Source organism: Vicia villosa, linkage group LG7 (assembly GCF_029867415.1).
Source record: "Vicia villosa cultivar HV-30 ecotype Madison, WI linkage group LG7, Vvil1.0, whole genome shotgun sequence".
NCBI classification, from domain to species: Eukaryota; Viridiplantae; Streptophyta; class Magnoliopsida; order Fabales; family Fabaceae; genus Vicia; species Vicia villosa.
The window spans coordinates 44,209,005-44,215,031 of NC_081186.1; positions in this window are offsets into that span (position 1 = coordinate 44,209,005).

Here is a 6,027-nt window from a genome sequence, read left to right on the forward strand (position 1 = left end):
GACTTCAACCGACCACCAGGTTTTTTATTATTTATTGATTTCATGTGATTATCCTAACAACTAGCCAATTGCAGCGTGGTGGTGTGATCAATTGCTCCTAAGCCAAGGGTGCTGGGATCGATCCTGGCACAAGACATATTTTTATTATGATTTACAAATCTGGGATCCGGTGCGTGCCATATCATGTGCTTCTATGATGCACCCTCGCCTACTCATCACACGATCTCCTACAAGCCTGATCTAACGTACACAAAACTGGAGGCATACCATGGAACCTCATGGCTTCAACATACAGTATCATAACCAGGTTTCTTTTTATTGTTTTTTTTTAAATTGTTAGAATTAATCCTTTAAGTTATTTGTTATTTATTTATATAACTATAATTGGTTTTGGTTATTTTTATTATATATATAATTTGGTTTTAAAATCATATTAATAATATAATTAGATATAATTAATATTAGGACTATTTCCCCGATTATTATTAATTTATTTAATTATAAAAACCATAAAAACCTAGAAAATTGTTATCAAGGCATTAGGGTTTGTCCAATCCCATTAGTTTTCTAGCCAAAGTTTTAGGATTTAATTTGTTATTCGTTCCGGCTAAACCTATTGGTCGCAATGATTAATAATCGATTAATTTAATTAATCAAATCCAATGTAATAAATTAAAATAACATTTATTTGGCTAAAGGGTTTCAACCATTTTTATTGGTTGCGATGATTAGCCTATTCTCCTTATTCTAATTCATTATCATTTTCAATCGAATCAATCGATTACGAGGGATAATGATACAAATTAAATCATAAAAACTATTAAAAAATACTATAATTCATTATTAGTGACAATTGAATCAATCAATTAGAATTGGTAATGATACAACTATTAATCTGTTAACTATGGTAATTGAATCAATCGATCATCGCGGTTAATAGTACAAATTAAAATCAGGGTTGTACGCCCAAATCCTAAAACACTTCCCAAATCTAAAACATTCAAAACATTTCAAATCAAACTGCGGATTTTCATCCTCATTCAAAACTACGATAGGCCATTCAAAAAGCCTTCAAACCATTCCATAATCAATTCTAAGGCGTACAACCTTGTGCCCGAACTACGTTGACTCTGATTCTCCATAAGGAGATACGTAGGCACTTGGATAACCAAGGCGAGTCCCCTTCCTCTAAATTCTAATCATGTCAATATAATTAGCCTTATAATTACTCTCTGTCACCTTTCTTTATAAACCTTGCCATAAACCTTTATCTTTGAAATGTTAGCCTTTTGGAAAGGGGTGAGGGTGCCTAACACCTTCCCTCGACCTGAATATAGTATCTTACCCTGATCTCTATACTGCGTAGGGTTTCCTATTCGCCCTTCAGAATAGGTGGCGACTCTAAATTTAATTTTTAGGGCAGGTAGCTACACTTACGATAAACTTAATTGGGAGTTTATTTGGATAATTTTGAGGAAATTAAGTTGCCTAAGAATATGATTCACCTCATCATGCATGGAGTTACTAGTTTGGACTGGAATGGTAATAGAAATGAGTTTTTTCAGCCTCAACGAGGCACTCGTCAAGAAGATCCTATATCTCCTTATATTTTTGTCTTATGTATGGATAAACTTTCCCACTTAATTAAGCATGAGGTTACTAGCAAGAGGTGGAAGCCCTTTCGTGTTGGTAAACATGGGTGTCCTCTTCAATTATTTCCGCATTTGAAGATTTTTGTCTTTAAAAATGAGAGGTAAATTTTGGGGTATGACAGCTGCCCCTGTTCTATCTTCTTAAACCTGAGGATGTAGATTGGCTTGTGTGCTTGTCGAAATCTGAAGGTGAAAGAGGATTGAATACTAGAATACCTAGAAATTTGCCCTTGCTGATGTAGGAACTCTTTCTGGGGATGGGCTTAAAGATGCCATCAGATGTTGACAGAAAAATGTATGAGATGGTCTTAAAGATGCCATCTGATTTGGATAATATGAAGGCCAGAATGAGTCATACATTAGACTGTATCCGATGTATTGTGGTTCTGATGCCTGATCTTGTCTTAAAGATATACAGCTGGGGATTTATGATTTTTGCTTGGGGACGAAAGCAATTTGAATGATTGATCTATGATGCACCTTGACTGTGGATAAAAGAGATGAATAAATCCTGTTGGAGGAGGGATTGAAGATAGCTATTTGAGGAATACCCTGTGGGGATATGATCTTGTGAAACCGGCTTTGTGGGAAGACACGGATACCTTGAACATTGCCCCCAGTGGTTATAGTAACTGTTATTCCTAGACTTGTATTGATTGGGACACACCAATGAGTATTGATTGAAGTGTCAAACAAGACTTGCATAGCTTTGCCCCAACTAGTAGGGACTTTGAATAGATTCTCCTCGTGAGGACTTTATGAGATGTGTACTATTAGTGACATGCCCCTAGTACTCATAAACATAGTATGATGCCCCTGACTGATCGGGAAGAAACTTCAGACCAACTTGGGTGTATGCCCCTGATTGTTTGGCGTTCCTGAGAGATTCTTTGAATCTTGACATGATTGCCCCGGATTGATTGGACAAAGCATGTCAAGCCCCTTGTATTCATTGAGTCAGACGTAGGAGATGTTGCTGCTGAAGTGGTTTCATCTATCGGGATGACTTTTAGTCATTAGTCGAACCCTGTGCAGATTCTTCTTGATGCTAACATTTGAAATTATGTAGCAGAATATGTTTAATAATGAGTTCATAAGATGCAATGCATGCGTCTGTCTTGAGATTTTTTGAAAACATTAAAACAAAAGAGGTAAAAGCGTGAAATTTGTAAGAACGTGATATCAACTTAGCATTTAGGGTAAACCTTAAGGAGTCAGGATACCCTTTGGGTGACAATATGCTTTCGAACTAACCATGCTTCAGTTAGGACTTTCAAGGGTTCTGACGTGGCTTGGTTCACGGTATAAGAAATAAAGGATAATGGCTCAAAGTTTATTTGTATCTGTCATACCCCAATTTTTGACCCTAAGATCATACATCATTCGCATATCAATCATCAATCAAGAAGTTTCGACTTAAAACTCTATTTGTGGAGTTGTGCTCAATTCATCGGCAAAGGAATCATCGAGCACCCATGTTTTAGTTTGTATATATTGTTTTACTAACAAAAATACCAAAAGTATTGCCTTGTGCTTTTGTATGTTTGTGTTTTGTAGGTACCAAGTCAAAATATCCATCAAAGGAGCATTTTTAAACAATTTCACTGTGCAAATCGATTTGCATAAGGTGTAAATCGATTTACACAACTGTTTCTGCACCAGATTTGTTTCTGCCATCAGTGCAAATCGATTTGCACAAGACAACAATCGATTTGCATAGCTGTTTTTGCCCCAGATTTTGCCTTTTTCAGCAGTGCAAATCGATTTACACAAGATGTAAATCAATTGCACCAGTGCGAATTTTGAAGAATGAAGGCAAATTTCAGCTTTTGAAGGTGATGACATCATTTTCAAGTGTGGGAAGCATGACTTAGTTCTTACATTTGATTTCCTACATCATTTTATCATAAACCCTCATGTGATCACATCAATACCATTGGATCATAATTTTGGCTCCAAATTCATTTACCAAACCTAAATCTATTTTCCAATCCTAACTCCAAACCACCAATAATCCCAAGCCTAAATCCTATAAATAGAGGCTTTCCCCTCTTCATTTCTCAAGCTTTGAAAGCCAAAGAAACTCTTTCTCTTTCTCTCCTCATCTCTCCCAAACCCCTCACTCAAAGCTCTTTTCTTCCATAAAAGTTAGTTAGTTACATCTTAAACCTCACTAACTTAGAGCTAAACCTCTATCTAAACACTATTTTCTTCATCAATTGTGAGAGATCAAGGCTTGTGGTTGTGTGTTCTTGAAGAAGATTCAAAGTTTGTGAAAGATTTGGTAAAATTCTAGATCCTTTCCATAATTCAAGATGTGATCCATTATTGTTTATGTTTGATGCACCTTTGGTGCTACATTGTTGAGTTTGGCTTCCTTAATTGATACATTTTCGTGCACAAATTGATCCAAGATCACATGGTGTTTGGTTTTATGTTTAAACAAGTTTTCTTTTCTTTATTTGCAGTTTTTTTGAAAAATTGTGTTGTGCAAATCGATTTGCATCTGGTGCAAATCGATTTACATAACTAGAAAACTGCGTAGATTTGAAAACAGAGTTATGTAAATCGATTTACACTCTGTGCAAATCGATTTACATATGAGCAAAATGTGGTTTTTGGCCTTTTTTGACTTGTTCTTGGTTCTAACTCATCTTCTACTCCTTTCTTTTAAGATTTTCTTTGAATCACAAGTTAGAGGCCTAATTTCTCTCTAATATCAATGACTTAGGGCGTCTGTTATACCCCAAAATTTGCCCGCATATTTTTTCAAGAAAACTCCAATCTAAAAATTAGTTGTTTCATATAATCATGGATTTTTATTTCATAAATATCCTGACATATGAAAAACTTAGTTTTTTTAGAATTTTTCTTATACAGTATTTTGGCTCGCTGTTGGATTTACTCTTACGCAAACGCCAAGTACTGTTTATCACTTCACACACGCTATTTATTTGATATTTATTTACAGATAAGTAGTACTGACACAATTGGTACAGAGATAAATCTTTTGCAGGCACAGAGTCCGGGATTCAGACTATACTGGTAACAAGTAAATTATTATTAATTTTTTTGTTTCTCAATAACTTTTGTACTATATTCCATTATTTTCAAAATCTCTTTTCAAATCTCTTTTTCAAAAATCAAATCTTAACTTTATTCTACACATCTCTCTCTTTTTCCAACACTATCATACACTTTCTTTCAAATCTTACTTCCACTCAAATCTTCCTTTTGTACGGAATCACTTCATTCCCCAACGTCTCTATCCCTCTTTTCATTCTATAAATACCTCTCATTTTTTCCATAAAATCTCACATCAAATTCCAAATCATTTCTCAAATTTCTACTTCATATTCATTCTTTCTTCTTCCCCGACAAAATGGCGAAGCGGATAGAAACATGTTTTCTTATGATCATCACCGTTGTGGTGGTAATCATGTCTTTCTTCTGTCTACATAGCCCTGAAAACTGTGGACCTGGGATGCTTGCATTCCCAATCATCTACATGTTATTGTTTGTAGCTTGGGTTATTAATCGTCATTCTTAAAGTTTGTCGTATCTATTACTTTCTTAAATGTACCGTTTATTCGTCGTACTGTTCGTTATAGTATGTAATATTTGTACTGTCAGTATTAAATGTTGTACTATTTGTCATATTGTTGCTTAATTATTCAGATAATATTTTGTGTTTTCTGCCAGTTAAATATTTATTTTTCTGTGCATTAAATGATTTTCAGGGTTATTATCGGTAATTTTGCTCGCGTACAGTAAATATTAGTTATTTATTATGTCTGTGTTTTTTAACAAGTCATGTAAATAAATTTTCATCTTTCACATAAAGCAAAAACAACAAAAAGAAAATTAACTTTGACTGTTGATTTTTTCACTCTAACTGCCACATTAATACCTGAACAGTCAGTTGACAGTCAAACTGCTGACAGTACAATTCTCCGTATTTTGTACCATCAATCAAATCAAACTTTTTGCATTTCAAAAATTCCAAGATTTTTGTTCTAGAAGTCTTCTGAATATCACATGATTAGCAGAGACTCAGCACTGCACAAAAATCAGGTACGCTTAACTGTCTCCTACACATACAATCCCTAATTAGGGATTATTGTTTTTTTCAGGAGAAACAAGTTCTTGAGACCTCAAATGGATTTCATGGACCTCCATATATCTCAAGGCACCATCATACAAATTTTCAAACTTCAATTCGCTCAGACGCACCGTCAGCAGCTCAAACAGTCAACAGACGACCCGTTTGACCCAAAAAGTCAACAGACAGTCAAAAATGAAATTTTTTGTCAACATCCATATTTTGTCAAAGGATTCATCATTTGATCATTGGATGATCATAATTCATCAAGGA